Source organism: Hypanus sabinus, chromosome 18, assembly GCF_030144855.1.
Source record: "Hypanus sabinus isolate sHypSab1 chromosome 18, sHypSab1.hap1, whole genome shotgun sequence".
NCBI lineage: Eukaryota > Metazoa > Chordata > Chondrichthyes > Myliobatiformes > Dasyatidae > Hypanus > Hypanus sabinus.
Window position 1 is genome coordinate 78,595,644 of NC_082723.1, and position 20,014 is coordinate 78,615,657.

Consider the following 20,014-nt stretch of genomic DNA (forward strand, 5'->3'; position numbering starts at 1 on the left):
ATGCATTATCTGTACAGTTCCAAACCACCCAGAGTAGTTATGTTCACAACCTTACCACAGAATGAATTGAATAGAAAGTAATGCATTCAACTCAATGGAGTGTACAGTTCAATTTTGCTGATAACTACTATGTGCTGACATGATCTAAATATTGTTATCACACTATCCATATGATTTCGAGTTCTCTGCAACTAATTTTATGAGTGTGCTACCTATTCTCCAGGTTACTTTCAGTAACATTACATTCTCTACACAGTGGATCTTTAGCGTTTGCAGAAGTAAACCAAGTCAATGGCTGTTCCACTGTAAATGGTACCAGGTAGGTTAGTGAATTCACATTGCATTGGAGTATTCCATGGCACTGAGCACTCTACATGCAAAATCTATACAGTTCCAAACCACCCAGAGCAGTTATGTACACAAACTTACCACAGAATGCATTGAATAGAAAGTAATGCATTCAAGTGAATGGAGTGTACAGTTCAATTTTGCTGATACCTACTATGTGCTGACATGATCTAAACATTGTTATCACACTATCCATATGATTTAGAGTTGTCTGCAACCAATTTTATGAGTGTGCTACCTATGCAGCAGAAGTTACTTTCAGTAACATTACCTTCTCTACACAGTGGAACTTTAGCCTTTGCAGAAGAAATCCAAGTCAATGGCTGTTCCACCGTAAATGGTACCAAGTAGGTTACTGAATTCAGCTTGCATTGGAGTATTCCATGGCACTGAGCACTCTACATGCAATATCTGTACAGTTCCAAACCACCCAGAGTAGTTATGTACACAACCTTACCACAGAATGAATTGAATAGAAAGTAATGCATTCAACTGAATGCAGGGTACTGTTCAATTTTGCTGATAACTACTATGTGCTGACATGATCTAAACATTGTTATCACACTATCCATATGATTTAGAGTTGACTGCAACTAATTTTATGAGTGTGCTACCTATTCACCAGAAGTTACTTTCAGTAACATTACATTCTCTACACAGTGGAACTTTAGCGTTTGCAGAAGTAAACCAAGTCAATGGCTGTTCCACTGTAAATGGTACCAGGTAGGTTAGTGAATTCACATTGCATTGGAGTATTCCATGGCACTGAGCACTCTACATGCAAAATCTATACAGTTCCAAACAACCCAGAGCAGTTATGTACACAACCTTACCGCAGAATGCATTGAATAGAAAGTAATGCATTCAACTGAATGGAGTGTATAGTTCAATTTTGCTGATACCTACTATGTGCTAACATGATCTAAACATTGTTAGCGCACTAACCATATGATTTAGAGTTGTCTGCAACCAATTTTATGAGTGTGCTACCTATGCAGCAGAAGTTACTTTCAGTAACATTACCTTCTCTACACAGTGGAACTTTAGCCTTTGCAGAAGAAATCCAAGTCAATGGCTGTTCCACTGTAAATGGTACCAAGTAGGTTACTGAATTCAGCTTGCATTGGAGTATTCCATGGCACTGAGCACTCTACATGCAATATCTGTACAGTTCCAAACCACCCAGAGTAGTTATGTACACAACCTTACCACAGAATGAATTGAATAGAAAGTAATGCATTCAACTGAATGCAGGGTACTGTTCAATTTTGCTGATAACTACTATGTGCTGACATGATCTAAACATTGTTATCACACTATCCATATGATTTCGAGTTCTCTGCAACCAATTTTATGAGTGTGCTACCTATGCAGCAGAAGTTACTTTCAGTAACATTACCTTCTCTACACAGTGGAACTTTAGCCTTTGCAGAAGAAATCCAAGTCAATGGCTGTTCCACTGTAAATGGTACCAAGTAGGTTACTGAATTCAGCTTGCATTGGAGTATTCCATGGCACTGAGCACTCTACATGCAAAATCTATGCAGTTCCAAACCACCCAGAGCAGTTATGTACACAACCTTACCACAGAATGCATTGAATAGAAAGTAATGCATTCAACTGAATGGAGTGTATAGTTCAATTTTGCTGATACCTACTATGTGCTAACATGATCTAAACATTGTTAGCGCACTAACCATATGATTTAGAGTTGTCTGAAACCAATTTTATGAGTGTGCTACCTATGCAGCAGAAGTTACTTTCAGTAACATTACCTTCTCTACACAGTGGAACTTTAGCCTTTGCAGAAGAAATCCAAGTCAATGGCTGTTCCACTGTAAATGGTACCAAGTAGGTTACTGAATTCAGCTTGCATTGGAGTATTCCATGGCACTGAGCACTCTACATGCAATATCTGTACAGTTCCAAACCACCCAGAGTAGTTATGTACACAACCTTACCACAGAATGAATTGAATAGAAAGTAATGCATTCAACTGAATGCAGGGTACTGTTCAATTTTGCTGATAACTACTATGTGCTGACATGATCTAAACATTGTTATCACACTATCCATATGATTTCGAGTTCTCTGCAACCAATTTTATGAGTGTGCTACCTATGCAGCAGAAGTTACTTTCAGTAACATTACCTTCTCTACACAGTGGAACTTTAGCCTTTGCAGAAGAAATCCAAGTCAATGGCTGTTCCACTGTAAATGGTACCAAGTAGGTTACTGAATTCAGCTTGCATTGGAGTATTCCATGGCACTGAGCGCTCTACATGCAAAATCTATACAGTTCCAAACCACCCAGAGCAGTTATGTACACAACCTTACCACAGAATGCATTGAATAGAAAGTAATGCATTCAACTGAATGGAGTGTATAGTTCAATTTTGCTGATATCTACTATGTGCTAACATGATCTAAACATTGTTAGCGCACTAACCATATGGTTTAGAGTTGTCTGCAACCAATTTTATGAGTGTGCTACCTATGCAGCAGAAGTTACTTTCAGTAACATTACCTTCTCTACACAGTGGAACTTTAGACTTTGCAGAAGAAATCCAAGTCAATGGCTGTTCCACTGTAAATGGTACCAAGTAGGTTACTGAATTCAGCTTGCATTGGAGTATTCCATGGCACTGAGCACTCTACATGCAAAATCTATGCAGTTCCAAACCACCCAGAGCAGTTATGTACACAACCTTACCACAGAATGCATTGAATAGAAAGTAATGCATTCAACTGAATGGAGTGTATAGTTCAATTTTGCTGATACCTACTATGTGCTAACATGATCTAAACATTGTTAGCGCACTAACCATATGATTTAGAGTTGTCTGAAACCAATTTTATGAGTGTGCTACCTATGCAGCAGAAGTTACTTTCAGTAACATTACCTTCTCTACACAGTGGAACTTTAGCCTTTGCAGAAGAAATCCAAGTCAATGGCTGTTCCACTGTAAATGGTACCAAGTAGGTTAGTGAATTCACATTGCATTGGAGTATTCCATGGCACTGAGCACTCTACATGCAAAATCTATACAGTTCCAAACCACCCAGAGCAGTTATGTACACAACCTTACCACAGAATGCATTGAATAGAAAGTAATGCATTCAACTGAATGGAGTGTATAGTTCAATTTTGCTGATACCTACTATGTGCTAACATGATCTAAACATTGTTAGCGCACTAACCATATGATTTAGAGTTGTCTGCAACCAATTTTATGAGTGTGCTACCTATGCAGCAGAAGTTACTTTCAGTAACATTACCTTCTCTACACAGTGGAACTTTAGCCTTTGCAGAAGAAATCCAAGTCAATGGCTGTTCCACTGTAAATGGTACCAAGTAGGTTAGTGAATTCACATTGCATTGGAGTATTCCATGGCACTGAGCACTCTACATTCAAAATCTATACAGTTCCAAACCACCCAGAGCAGTTATGTACACAACCTTACCACAGAATGCATTGAATAGAAAGTAATGCATTCAACTGAATGGAGTGTATAGTTCAATTTTGCTGATACCTACTATGTGCTAACATGATCTAAACATTGTTAGCGCACTAACCATATGGTTTAGAGTTGTCTGCAACCAATTTTATGAGTGTGCTACCTATGCAGCAGAAGTTACTTTCAGTAACATTACCTTCTCTACACAGTGGAACTTTAGACTTTGCAGAAGAAATCCAAGTCAATGGCTGTTCCACTGTAAATGGTACCAAGTAGGTTACTGAATTCAGCTTGCATTGGAGTATTCCATGGCACTGAGCACTCTACATGCAATATCTGTACAGTTCCAAACCACCCAGAGTAGTTATGTACACAACCTTACCACAGAATGAATTGAATAGAAAGTAATGCATTCAACTGAATGGAGTGTACTGTTCAATTTTGCTGATAACTACTATGTGCTGACATGATCTAAACATTGTTATCACACTATCCATATAATTTAGAGTTGACTGCAACTAATTTTATGAGTGTGCTACCTATTCTCCAGGTTACTTTCAGTAACATTACATTCTCTACACAGTGGAACTTTAGCGTTTGCAGAAGTAAACCAAGTCAATGGCTGTTCCACTGTAAATGGTACCAGGTAGGTTACTGAATTCACATTGCATTTTTAGTATTCCATGGCACTGAGCACTCTACATGCAAAATCTATACAGTTCCAAACCACCCAGAGCAGTTATGTACACAACCTTACCACAGAATGAATTGAATAGAAAGTAATGCATTCAACTGAATGGAGTGTACTGTTCAATTTTGCTGATAACTACTATGTGCTGACATGATCTAAACATTGTTATCACACTATCCATATAATTTAGAGTTGACTGCAACTAATTTTATGAGTGTGCTACCTATTCTCCAGAAGTTACTTTCAGTAACATTACATTCTCTACACAGTGGAACTTTAGCGTTTGCAGAAGTAAACCAAGTCAATGGCTGTTCCACTGTAAATGGTACCAAGTAGGTTACTGAATTCAGCTTGCATTGGAGTATTCCATGGCACTGAGCACTCTACATGCATTATCTGTACAGTTCCAAACCACCCAGAGTAGTTATGTTCACAACCTTACCACAGAATGAATTGAATAGAAAGTAATGCATTCAACTCACTGGAGTGTACAGTTCAATTTTGCTGATAACTACTATGTGCTGACATGATCTAAATATTGTTATCACACTATCCATATGATTTCGAGTTCTCTGCAACCAATTTTATGAGTGTGCTACCTATGCAGCAGAAGTTACTTTCAGTAACATTACCTTCTCTACACAGTGGAACTTTAGCCTTTGTAGAAGTAAACCAAGTCAATGGCTGTTCCACTGTAAATGGTACCAAGTAGGTTACTGAATTCAGCTTGCATTGGAGTATTCCATGGCACTGAGCACTCTACATGCAATATCTGTACAGTTCCAAACCACCCACAGTAGTTATGTACACAACCTTACCACAGAATGAATTGAATAGAAAGTAATGCATTCAACTGAATGGAGTGTACTGTTCAATTTTGCTGATAACTACTATGTGCTGACATGATCTAAACATTGTTATCACACTATCCATATAATTTAGAGTTGACTGCAACTAATTTTATGAGTGTGCTACCTATTCTCCAGGTTACTTTCAGTAACATTACATTCTCTACACAGTGGATCTTTAGCGTTTGCAGAAGTAAACCAAGTCAATGGCTGTTCCACTGTAAATGGTACCAGGTAGGTTAGTGAATTCACATTGCATTGGAGTATTCCATGGCACTGAGCACTCTACATGCAAAATCTATACAGTTCCAAACCACCCAGAGCAGTTATGTACACAACCTTACCACAGAATGAATTGAATAGAAAGTAATGCATTCAACTGAATGGAGTGTACTGTTCAATTTTGCTGATAACTACTATGTGCTGACATGATCTAAACATTGTTATCACACTATCCATATAATTTAGAGTTGACTGCAACTAATTTTATGAGTGTGCTACCTATTCTCCAGAAGTTACTTTCAGTAACATTACATTCTCTACACAGTGGAACTTTAGCGTTTGCAGAAGTAAACCAAGTCAATGGCTGTTCCACTGTAAATGGTACCAAGTAGGTTACTGAATTCAGCTTGCATTGGAGTATTCCATGGCACTGAGCACTCTACATGCATTATCTGTACAGTTCCAAACCACCCAGAGTAGTTATGTTCACAACCTTACCACAGATTGAATTGAATAGAAAGTAATGCATTCAACTGAATGGAGTGTACTGTTCAATTTTGCTGATAACTACTATGTGCTGACATGATCTAAACATTGTTATCACACTATCCATATAATTTAGAGTTGACTGCAACTAATTTTATGAGTGTGCTACCTATTCTCCAGGTTACTTTCAGTAACATTACATTCTCTACACAGTGGATCTTTAGCGTTTGCAGAAGTAAACCAAGTCAATGGCTGTTCCACTGTAAATGGTACCAGGTAGGTTAGTGAATTCACATTGCATTGGAGTATTCCATGGCACTGAGCACTCTACATGCAAAATCTATACAGTTCCAAACCACCCAGAGCAGTTATGTACACAAACTTACCACAGAATGCATTGAATAGAAAGTAATGCATTCAAGTGAATGGAGTGTACAGTTCAATTTTGCTGATACCTACTATGTGCTGACATGATCTAAACATTGTTATCACACTATCCATATGATTTAGAGTTGTCTGCAACCAATTTTATGAGTGTGCTACCTATGCAGCAGAAGTTACTTTCAGTAACATTACCTTCTCTACACAGTGGAACTTTAGCCTTTGCAGAAGAAATCCAAGTCAATGGCTGTTCCACCGTAAATGGTACCAAGTAGGTTACTGAATTCAGCTTGCATTGGAGTATTCCATGGCACTGAGCACTCTACATGCAATATCTGTACAGTTCCAAACCACCCAGAGTAGTTATGTACACAACCTTACCACAGAATGAATTGAATAGAAAGTAATGCATTCAACTGAATGCAGGGTACTGTTCAATTTTGCTGATAACTACTATGTGCTGACATGATCTAAACATTGTTATCACACTATCCATATGATTTAGAGTTGACTGCAACTAATTTTATGAGTGTGCTACCTATTCACCAGAAGTTACTTTCAGTAACATTACATTCTCTACACAGTGGAACTTTAGCGTTTGCAGAAGTAAACCAAGTCAATGGCTGTTCCACTGTAAATGGTACCAGGTAGGTTAGTGAATTCACATTGCATTGGAGTATTCCATGGCACTGAGCACTCTACATGCAAAATCTATACAGTTCCAAACAACCCAGAGTAGTTATGTACACAACCTTACCACAGAATGAATTGAATAGAAAGTAATGCATTCAACTGAATGCAGGGTACTGTTCAATTTTGCTGATAACTACTATGTGCTGACATGATCTAAACATTGTTATCACACTATCCATATGATTTAGAGTTGTCTGCAAACAATTTTATCAGTGTGCTACCTATGCAGCAGAAGTTACTTTCAGTAACATTATCTTCTCTACACAGTGGAACTTTAGCCTTTGTAGAAGTAAACCAAGTCAATGGCTGTTCCAGTGTAAAAGGTACCAAGTAGGTTACTGAATTCAGCTTGCATTGGAGTATTCCATGGCACTGAGCACTCTACATGCAAAATCTATACAGTTCCAAACAACCCAGAGCAGTTATGTACACAACCTTACCGCAGAATGCATTGAATAGAAAGTAATGCATTCAACTGAATGGAGTGTATAGTTCAATTTTGCTGATACCTACTATGTGCTAACATGATCTAAACATTGTTAGCGCACTAACCATATGATTTAGAGTTGTCTGCAACCAATTTTATGAGTGTGCTACCTATGCAGCAGAAGTTACTTTCAGTAACATTACCTTCTCTACACAGTGGAACTTTAGCCTTTGCAGAAGAAATCCAAGTCAATGGCTGTTCCACTGTAAATGGTACCAAGTAGGTTACTGAATTCAGCTTGCATTGGAGTATTCCATGGCACTGAGCACTCTACATGCAATATCTGTACAGTTCCAAACCACCCAGAGTAGTTATGTACACAACCTTACCACAGAATGAATTGAATAGAAAGTAATGCATTCAACTGAATGGAGTGTACTGTTCAATTTTGCTGATAACTACTATGTGCTGACATGATCTAAACATTGTTATCACACTATCCATATAATTTAGAGTTCACTGCAACTAATTTTATGAGTGTGCTACCTATTCTCCAGAAGTTACTTTCAGTAACATTACATTCTCTACACAGTGGAACTTTAGCGTTTGCAGAAGTAAACCAAGTCAATGGCTGTTCCACTGTAAATGGTACCAGGTAGTTTAGTGAATTCACATTGCATTGGAGTATTCCATGGCACTGAGCACTCTACATGCAAAATCTATACAGTTCCAAACCACTCAGAGCAGTTATGTACACAACCTTACCACAGAATGCATTGAATAGAAAGTAATGCATTCAAGTGAATGGAGTGTACAGTTCAATTTTGCTGATACCTACTATGTGCTGACATGATCTAAACATTGTTATCACACTATCCATATGATTTAGAGTTGTCTGCAAACAATTTTATCAGTGTGCTACCTATGCAGCAGAAGTTACTTTCAGTAACATTATCTTCTCTACACAGTGGAACTTTAGCCTTTGTAGAAGTAAACCAAGTCAATGGCTGTTCCAGTGTAAAAGGTACCAAGTAGGTTACTGAATTCAGCTTGCATTGGAGTATTCCATGGCACTGAGCACTCTACATGCATTATCTGTACAGTTCCAAACCACCCAGAGTAGTTATGTTCACAACCTTACCACAGAATGAATTGAATAGAAAGTAATGCATTCAACTCAATGGAGTGTACAGTTCAATTTTGCTGATAACTACTATGTGCTGACATGATCTAAATATTGTTATCACACTATCCATATGATTTCGAGTTCTCTGCAACCAATTTTATGAGTGTGCTACCTATGCAGCAGAAGTTACTTTCAGTAACATTACCTTCTCTACACAGTGGAACTTTAGCCTTTGTAGAAGTAAACCAAGTCAATGGCTGTTCCACTGTAAATGGTACCAAGTAGGTTACTGAATTCAGCTTGCATTGGAGTATTCCATGGCACTGAGCACTCTACATGCAAAATCTATACAGTTCCAAACCACCCAGAGCAGTTATGTACACAACCTTACCACAGAATGCATTGAATAGAAAGTAATGCATTCAACTGAATGGAGTGTATAGTTCAATTTTGCTGATACCTACTATGTGCTAACATGATCTAAACATTGTTAGCGCACTAACCATATGGTTTAGAGTTGTCTGCAACCAATTTTATGAGTGTGCTACCTATGCAGCAGAAGTTACTTTCAGTAACATTACATTCTCTACACAGTGGAACTTTAGACTTTGCAGAAGAAATCCAAGTCAATGGCTGTTCCACTGTAAATGGTACCAAGTAGGTTACTGAATTCAGCTTGCATTGGAGTATTCCATGGCACTGAGCACTCTACATGCAAAATCTATACAGTTCCAAACCACTCAGAGCAGTTATGTACACAACCTTACCACAGAATGCATTGAATAGAAAGTAATGCATTCAAGTGAATGGAGTGTACAGTTCAATTTTGCTGATACCTACTATGTGCTGACATGATCTAAACATTGTTATCACACTATCCATATGATTTAGAGTTGTCTGCAACCAATTTTATGAGTGTGCTACCTATGCAGCAGAAGTTACTTTCAGTAACATTACCTTCTCTACACAGTGGAACTTTAGCCTTTGCAGAAGAAATCCAAGTCAATGGCTGTTCCACTGTAAATGGTACCAAGTAGGTTACTGAATTCAGCTTGCATTGGAGTATTCCATGGCACTGAGCACTCTACATGCAATATCTGTACAGTTCCAAACCACCCAGAGTAGTTATGTACACAACCTTACCACAGAATGAATTGAATAGAAAGTAATGCATTCAACTGAATGCAGGGTACTGTTCAATTTTGCTGATAACTACTATGTGCTGACATGATCTAAACATTGTTATCACACTATCCATATAATTTAGAGTTGACTGCAACTAATTTTATGAGTGTGCTACCTATTCTCCAGGTTACTTTCAGTAACATTACATTCTCTACACAGTGGATCTTTAGCGTTTGCAGAAGTAAACCAAGTCAATGGCTGTTCTACTGTAAATGGTACCAGGTAGGTTAGTGAATTCACATTGCATTGGAGTATTCCATGGCACTGAGCACTCTACATGCAAAATCTATACAGTTCCAAACCACCCAGAGCAGTTATGTACACAAACTTACCACAGAATGCATTGAATAGAAAGTAATGCATTCAAGTGAATGGAGTGTACAGTTCAATTTTGCTGATACCTACTATGTGCTGACATGATCTAAACATTGTTATCACACTATCCATATGATTTAGAGTTGTCTGCAACCAATTTTATGAGTGTGCTACCTCTGCAGCAGAAGTTACTTTCAGTAACATTACCTTCTCTACACAGTGGAACTTTAGCCTTTGCAGAAGAAATCCAAGTCAATGGCTGTTCCACCGTAAATGGTACCAAGTAGGTTACTGAATTCAGCTTGCATTGGAGTATTCCATGGCACTGAGCACTCTACATGCAATATCTGTACAGTTCCAAACCACCCAGAGTAGTTATGTACACAACCTTACCACAGAATGAATTGAATAGAAAGTAATGCATTCAACTGAATGCAGGGTACTGTTCAATTTTGCTGATAACTACTATGTGCTGACATGATCTAAACATTGTTATCACACTATCCATATGATTTAGAGTTGACTGCAACTAATTTTATGAGTGTGCTACCTATTCACCAGAAGTTACTTTCAGTAACATTACATTCTCTACACAGTGGAACTTTAGAGTTTGCAGAAGTAAACCAAGTCAATGGCTGTTCCACTGTAAATGGTACCAGGTAGGTTAGTGAATTCACATTGCATTGGAGTATTCCATGGCACTGAGCACTCTACATGCAAAATCTATACAGTTCCAAACAACCCAGAGCAGTTATGTACACAACCTTACCGCAGAATGCATTGAATAGAAAGTAATGCATTCAACTGAATGGAGTGTATAGTTCAATTTTGCTGATACCTACTATGTGCTAACATGATCTAAACATTGTTAGCGCACTAACCATATGATTTAGAGTTGTCTGCAACCAATTTTATGAGTGTGCTACCTATGCAGCAGAAGTTACTTTCAGTAACATTACCTTCTCTACACAGTGGAACTTTAGCCTTTGCAGAAGAAATCCAAGTCAATGGCTGTTCCACTGTAAATGGTACCAAGTAGGTTACTGAATTCAGCTTGCATTGGAGTATTCCATGGCACTGAGCACTCTACATGCAATATCTGTACAGTTCCAAACCACCCAGAGTAGTTATGTACACAACCTTACCACAGAATGAATTGAATAGAAAGTAATGCATTCAACTGAATGCAGGGTACTGTTCAATTTTGCAGATAACTACTATGTGCTGACATGATCTAAACATTGTTATCACACTATCCATATGATTTAGAGTTGACTGCAACTAATTTTATGAGTGTGCTACCTATTCACCAGAAGTTACTTTCAGTAACATTACATTCTCTACACAGTGGAACTTTAGCGTTTGCAGAAGTAAACCAAGTCAATGGCTGTTCCAGTGTAAATGGTACCAGGTAGGTTAGTGAATTCACATTGCATTGGAGTATTCCATGGCACTGAGCACTCTACATGCAAAATCTATACAGTTCCAAACAACCCAGAGCAGTTATGTACACAACCTTACCGCAGAATGCATTGAATAGAAAGTAATGCATTCAACTGAATGGAGTGTATAGTTCAATTTTGCTGATACCTACTATGTGCTAACATGATCTAAACATTGTTAGCGCACTAACCATATGATTTAGAGTTGTCTGCAACCAATTTTATGAGTGTGCTACCTATGCAGCAGAAGTTACTTTCAGTAACATTACCTTCTCTACACAGTGGAACTTTAGCCTTTGCAGAAGAAATCCAAGTCAATGGCTGTTCCACTGTAAATGGTACCAAGTAGGTTACTGAATTCAGCTTGCATTGGAGTATTCCATGGCACTGAGCACTCTACATGCAATATCTGTACAGTTCCAAACCACCCAGAGTAGTTATGTACACAACCTTACCACAGAATGAATTGAATAGAAAGTAATGCATTCAACTGAATGGAGTGTACTGTTCAATTTTGCTGATAACTACTATGTGCTGACATGATCTAAACATTGTTATCACACTATCCATATAATTTAGAGTTCACTGCAACTAATTTTATGAGTGTGCTACCTATTCTCCAGAAGTTACTTTCAGTAACATTACATTCTCTACACAGTGGAACTTTAGCGTTTGCAGAAGTAAACCAAGTCAATGGCTGTTCCACTGTAAATGGTACCAGGTAGTTTAGTGAATTCACATTGCATTGGAGTATTCCATGGCACTGAGCACTCTACATGCAAAATCTATACAGTTCCAAACCACTCAGAGCAGTTATGTACACAACCTTACCACAGAATGCATTGAATAGAAAGTAATGCATTCAAGTGAATGGAGTGTACAGTTCAATTTTGCTGATACCTACTATGTGCTGACATGATCTAAACATTGTTATCACACTATCCATATGATTTAGAGTTGTCTGCAAACAATTTTATCAGTGTGCTACCTATGCAGCAGAAGTTACTTTCAGTAACATTATCTTCTCTACACAGTGGAACTTTAGCCTTTGTAGAAGTAAACCAAGTCAATGGCTGTTCCAGTGTAAAAGGTACCAAGTAGGTTACTGAATTCAGCTTGCATTGGAGTATTCCATGGCACTGAGCACTCTACATGCATTATCTGTACAGTTCCAAACCACCCAGAGTAGTTATGTTCAGAACCTTACCACAGAATGAATTGAATAGAAAGTAATGCATTCAACTCAATGGAGTGTACAGTTCAATTTTGCTGATAACTACTATGTGCTGACATGATCTAAATATTGTTATCACACTATCCATATGATTTCGAGTTCTCTGCAACCAATTTTATGAGTGTGCTACCTATGCAGCAGAAGTTACTTTCAGTAACATTACCTTCTCTACACAGTGGAACTTTAGCCTTTGTAGAAGTAAACCAAGTCAATGGCTGTTCCACTGTAAATGGTACCAAGTAGGTTACTGAATTCAGCTTGCATTGGAGTATTCCATGGCACTGAGCACTCTACATGCAAAATCTATACAGTTCCAAACCACCCAGAGCAGTTATGTACACAACCTTACCACAGAATGCATTGAATAGAAAGTAATGCATTCAACTGAATGGAGTGTATAGTTCAATTTTGCTGATACCTACTATGTGCTAACATGATCTAAACATTGTTAGCGCACTAACCATATGGTTTAGAGTTGTCTGCAACCAATTTTATGAGTGTGCTACCTATGCAGCAGAAGTTACTTTCAGTAACATTACATTCTCTACACAGTGGAACTTTAGACTTTGCAGAAGAAATCCAAGTCAATGGCTGTTCCACTGTAAATGGTACCAAGTAGGTTACTGAATTCAGCTTGCATTGGAGTATTCCATGGCACTGAGCACTCTACATGCAAAATCTATACAGTTCCAAACCACTCAGAGCAGTTATGTACACAACCTTACCACAGAATGCATTGAATAGAAAGTAATGCATTCAAGTGAATGGAGTGTACAGTTCAATTTTGCTGATACCTACTATGTGCTGACATGATCTAAACATTGTTATCACACTATCCATATGATTTAGAGTTGTCTGCAACCAATTTTATGAGTGTGCTACCTATGCAGCAGAAGTTACTTTCAGTAACATTACCTTCTCTACACAGTGGAACTTTAGCCTTTGCAGAAGAAATCCAAGTCAATGGCTGTTCCACTGTAAATGGTACCAAGTAGGTTACTGAATTCAGCTTGCATTGGAGTATTCCATGGCACTGAGCACTCTACATGCAATATCTGTACAGTTCCAAACCACCCAGAGTAGTTATGTACACAACCTTACCACAGAATGAATTGAATAGAAAGTAATGCATTCAACTGAATGCAGGGTACTGTTCAATTTTGCTGATAACTACTATGTGCTGACATGATCTAAACATTGTTATCACACTATCCATATGATTTAGAGTTGACTGCAACCAATTTTATGAGTGTGCTACCTATTCTCCAGAAGTTACTTTCAGTAACATTACATTCTCTACACAGTGGAACTTTAGCGTTTGCAGAAGTAAACCAAGTCAATGGCTGTTCCACTGTAAATGGTACCAGGTAGTTTAGTGAATTCACATTGCATTGGAGTATTCCATGGCACTGAGCACTCTACATGCAAAATCTATACAGTTCCAAACCACTCAGAGCAGTTATGTACACAACCTTACCACAGAATGCATTGAATAGAAAGTAATGCATTCAAGTGAATGGAGTGTACAGTTCAATTTTGCTGATACCTACTATGTGCTGACATGATCTAAACATTGTTATCACACTATCCATATGATTTAGAGTTGTCTGCAAACAATTTTATCAGTGTGCTACCTATGCAGCAGAAGTTACTTTCAGTAACATTATCTTCTCTACACAGTGGAACTTTAGCCTTTGTAGAAGTAAACCAAGTCAATGGCTGTTCCAGTGTAAAAGGTACCAAGTAGGTTACTGAATTCAGCTTGCATTGGAGTATTCCATGGCACTGAGCACTCTACATGCATTATCTGTACAGTTCCAAACCACCCAGAGTAGTTATGTTCAGAACCTTACCACAGAATGAATTGAATAGAAAGTAATGCATTCAACTCAATGGAGTGTACAGTTCAATTTTGCTGATAACTACTATGTGCTGACATGATCTAAATATTGTTATCACACTATCCATATGATTTCGAGTTCTCTGCAACCAATTTTATGAGTGTGCTACCTATGCAGCAGAAGTTACTTTCAGTAACATTACCTTCTCTACACAGTGGAACTTTAGCCTTTGTAGAAGTAAACCAAGTCAATGGCTGTTCCACTGTAAATGGTACCAAGTAGGTTACTGAATTCAGCTTGCATTGGAGTATTCCATGGCACTGAGCACTCTACATGCAAAATCTATACAGTTCCAAACCACCCAGAGCAGTTATGTACACAACCTTACCACAGAATGCATTGAATAGAAAGTAATGCATTCAACTGAATGGAGTGTATAGTTCAATTTTGCTGATACCTACTATGTGCTAACATGATCTAAACATTGTTAGCGCACTAACCATATGGTTTAGAGTTGTCTGCAACCAATTTTATGAGTGTGCTACCTATGCAGCAGAAGTTACTTTCAGTAACATTACATTCTCTACACAGTGGAACTTTAGACTTTGCAGAAGAAATCCAAGTCAATGGCTGTTCCACTGTAAATTGTACCAAGTAGGTTACTGAATTCAGCTTGCATTGGAGTATTCCATGGCACTGAGCACTCTACATGCAAAATCTATACAGTTCCAAACCACTCAGAGCAGTTATGTACACAACCTTACCACAGAATGCATTGAATAGAAAGTAATGCATTCAAGTGAATGGAGTGTACAGTTCAATTTTGCTGATACCTACTATGTGCTGACATGATCTAAACATTGTTATCACACTATCCATATGATTTAGAGTTGTCTGCAACCAATTTTATGAGTGTGCTACCTATGCAGCAGAAGTTACTTTCAGTAACATTACCTTCTCTACACAGTGGAACTTTAGCCTTTGCAGAAGAAATCCAAGTCAATGGCTGTTCCACTGTAAATGGTACCAAGTAGGTTACTGAATTCAGCTTGCATTGGAGTATTCCATGGCACTGAGCACTCTACATGCAATATCTGTACAGTTCCAAACCACCCAGAGTAGTTATGTACACAACCTTACCACAGAATGAATTGAATAGAAAGTAATGCATTCAACTGAATGCAGGGTACTGTTCAATTTTGCTGATAACTACTATGTGCTGACATGATCTAAACATTGTTATCACACTATCCATATGATTTAGAGTTGACTGCAACCAATTTTATGAGTGTGCTACCTATTCACCAGAAGTTACTTTCAGTAACATTACATTCTCTACACAGTGGAACTTTAGCGTTTGCAGAAGTAAACCAAGTCAATGGCTGTTCCACTGTAAATGGTACCAGGTAGGTTAGTGAATTCAGATTGCATTGGAGTATTCCATGGCACTGAGCACTCTACATGCAAAATCTATACAGTTCCAAACAACCCAGAGCAGTTATGTACACAACCTTACCACAGAATGCATTGAATAGAAAGTAATGCATTCAAGTGAATGGAGTGTATAGTTCAATTTTGCTGATACCTACTATGTGCTAACATGATCTAAACATTGTTATCACACTATCCATATGATTTAGAGTTGTCTGCAACCAATTTTATGAGTGTGCTACCTATGCAGCAGAAGTTACTTTCAGTAACATTACCTTTTCTACACAGTGGAACTTTAGCCTTTGCAGAAGAAATCCAAGTCAATGGCTGTTCCACTGTAAATGGTACCAAGTAGGTTACTGAATTCAGCTTGCATTGGAGTATTCCATGGCACTGAGCACTCTACATGCAATATCTGTACAGTTCCAAACCACCCAGAGTAGTTATGTACACAACCTTACCACAGAATGAATTGAATAGAAAGTAATGCATTCAACTCAATGGAGTGTACAGTTCAATTTTGCTGATAACTACTATGTGCTGACATGATCTAAATATTGTTATCACACTATCCATATGATTTCGAGTTCTCTGCAACCAATTTTATGAGTGTGCTACCTATGCAGCAGAAGTTACTTTCAGTAACATTACCTTCTCTACACAGTGGAACTTTAGCCTTTGCAGAAGAAATCCAAGTCAATGGCTGTTCCACTGTAAATGGTACCAAGTAGGTTAGTGAATTCACATTGCATTGGAGTATTCCATGGCACTGAGCACTCTACTTGCAAAATCTATACAGTTCCAAACCACCCAGAGCAGTTATGTACACATCCTTACCACAGAATGCATTGAATAGAAAGTAATGCATTCAACTGAATGGAGTGTATAGTTCAATTTTGCTGATACCTACTATGTGCTAACATGATCTAAACATTGTTAGCGCACTAACCATAAGGTTTAGAGTTGTCTGCAACCAATTTTATGAGTGTGCTACCTATGCAGCAGAAGTTACTTTCAGTAACATTACCTTCTCTACACAGTGGAACTTTAGACTTTGCAGAAGAAATCCAAGTCAATGGCTGTTCCACTGTAAATGGTACCAAGTAGGTTACTGAATTCAGCTTGCATTGGAGTATTCCATGGCACTGAGCACTCTACATGCAATATCTGTACAGTTCCAAACCACCCAGAGTAGTTATGTACACAACCTTACCACAGAATGAATTGAATAGAAAGTAATGCATTCAACTGAATGGAGTGTACTGTTCAATTTTTGCTGATATCTACTATGTGCTGACATGATCTAAACATTGTTATCACACTATCCATATAATTTAGAGTTGACTGCAACTAATTTTATGAGTGTGCTACCTATTCTCCAGAAGTTACTTTCAGTAACATTACATTCTCTACACAGTGGAACTTTAGCGTTTGCAGAAGTAAACCAAGTCAATGGCTGTTCCACTGTAAATGGTACCAGGTAGGTTAGTGAATTCACATTGCATTGGAGTATTCCATGGCACTGAGCACTCTACATGCAAAATCTATACAGTTCCAAACAACCCAGAGCAGTTATGTACACAACCTTACCGCAGAATGCATTGAATAGAAAGTAATGCATTCAACTGAATGGAGTGTATAGTTCAATTTTGCTGATACCTACTATGTGCTAACATGATCTAAACATTGTTAGCGCACTAACCATATGATTTAGAGTTGTCTGCAACCAATTTTATGAGTGTGCTACCTATGCAGCAGAAGTTACTTTCAGTAACATTACCTTCTCTACACAGTGGAACTTTAGCCTTTGCAGAAGAAATCCAAGTCAATGGCTGTTCCACTGTAAATGGTACCAAGTAGGTTACTGAATTCAGCTTGCATTGGAGTATTCCATGGCACTGAGCACTCTACATGCAATATCTGTACAGTTCCAAACCACCCAGAGTAGTTATGTACACAACCTTACCACAGAATGAATTGAATAGAAAGTAATGCATTCAACTGAATGGAGTGTACTGTTCAATTTTGCTGATAACTACTATGTGCTGACATGATCTAAACATTGTTATCACACTATCCATATAATTTAGAGTTCACTGCAACTAATTTTATGAGTGTGCTACCTATTCTCCAGAAGTTACTTTCAGTAACATTACATTCTCTACACAGTGGAACTTTAGCGTTTGCAGAAGTAAACCAAGTCAATGGCTGTTCCACTGTAAATGGTACCAGGTAGTTTAGTGAATTCACATTGCATTGGAGTATTCCATGGCACTGAGCACTCTACATGCAAAATCTATACAGTTCCAAACCACTCAGAGCAGTTATGTACACAACCTTACCACAGAATGCATTGAATAGAAAGTAATGCATTCAAGTGAATGGAGTGTACAGTTCAATTTTGCTGATACCTACTATGTGCTGACATGATCTAAACATTGTTATCACACTATCCATATGATTTAGAGTTGTCTGCAAACAATTTTATCAGTGTGCTACCTATGCAGCAGAAGTTACTTTCAGTAACATTATCTTCTCTACACAGTGGAACTTTAGCCTTTGTAGAAGTAAACCAAGTCAAAGGCTGTTCCAGTGTAAATGGTACCAAGTAGGTTACTGAATTCAGCTTGCATTGGAGTATTCCATGGCACTGAGCACTCTACATGCATTATCTGTACAGTTCCAAACCACCCAGAGTAGTTATGTTCACAACCTTACCACAGAATGAATTGAATAGAAAGTAATGCATTCAACTCAATGGAGTGTACAGTTCAATTTTGCTGATAACTACTATGTGCTGACATGATCTAAATATTGTTATCACACTATCCATATGATTTCGAGTTCTCTGCAACCAATTTTATGAGTGTGCTACCTATGCAGCAGAAGTTACTTTCAGTAACATTACCTTCTCTACACAGAGGAACTTTAGCCTTTGTAGAAGTAAACCAAGTCAATGGCTGTTCCACTGTAAATGGTACCAAGTAGGTTACTGAATTCAGCTTGCATTGGAGTATTCCATGGCACTGAGCACTCTACATGCAAAATCTATACAGTTCCAAACCACCCAGAGCAGTTATGTACACAACCTTACCACAGAATGCATTGAATAGAAAGTAATGCATTCAACTCAATGGAGTGTACAGTTCAATTTTGCTGATAACTACTATGTGCTGACATGATCTAAACATTGTTATCACACTATCCATATGATTTAGAGTTGACTGCAACCAATTTTATGAGTGTGCTACCTATTCTCCAGAAGTTACTTTCAGTAACATTACATTCTCTACACAGTGGAACTTTAGCGTTTGCAGAAGTAAACCAAGTCAATGGCTGTTCCACTGTAAATGGTACCAGGTAGTTTAGTGAATTCACATTGCATTGGAGTATTCCATGGCACTGAGCACTCTACATGCAAAATCTATACAGTTCCAAACCACTCAGAGCAGTTATGTACACAACCTTACCACAGAATGCATTGAATAGAAAGTAATGCATTCAAGTGAATGGAGTGTACAGTTCAATTTTGCTGATACCTACTATGTGCTGACATGATCTAAACATTGTTATCACACTATCCATATGATTTAGAGTTGTCTGCAAACAATTTTATCAGTGTGCTACCTATGCAGCAGAAGTTACTTTCAGTAACATTATCTTCTCTACACAGTGGAACTTTAGCCTTTGTAGAAGTAAACCAAGTCAATGGCTGTTCCAGTGTAAAAGGTACCAAGTAGGTTACTGAATTCAGCTTGCATTGGAGTATTCCATGGCACTGAGCACTCTACATGCATTATCTGTACAGTTCCAAACCACCCAGAGTAGTTATGTTCAGAACCTTACCACAGAATGAATTGAATAGAAAGTAATGCATTCAACTCA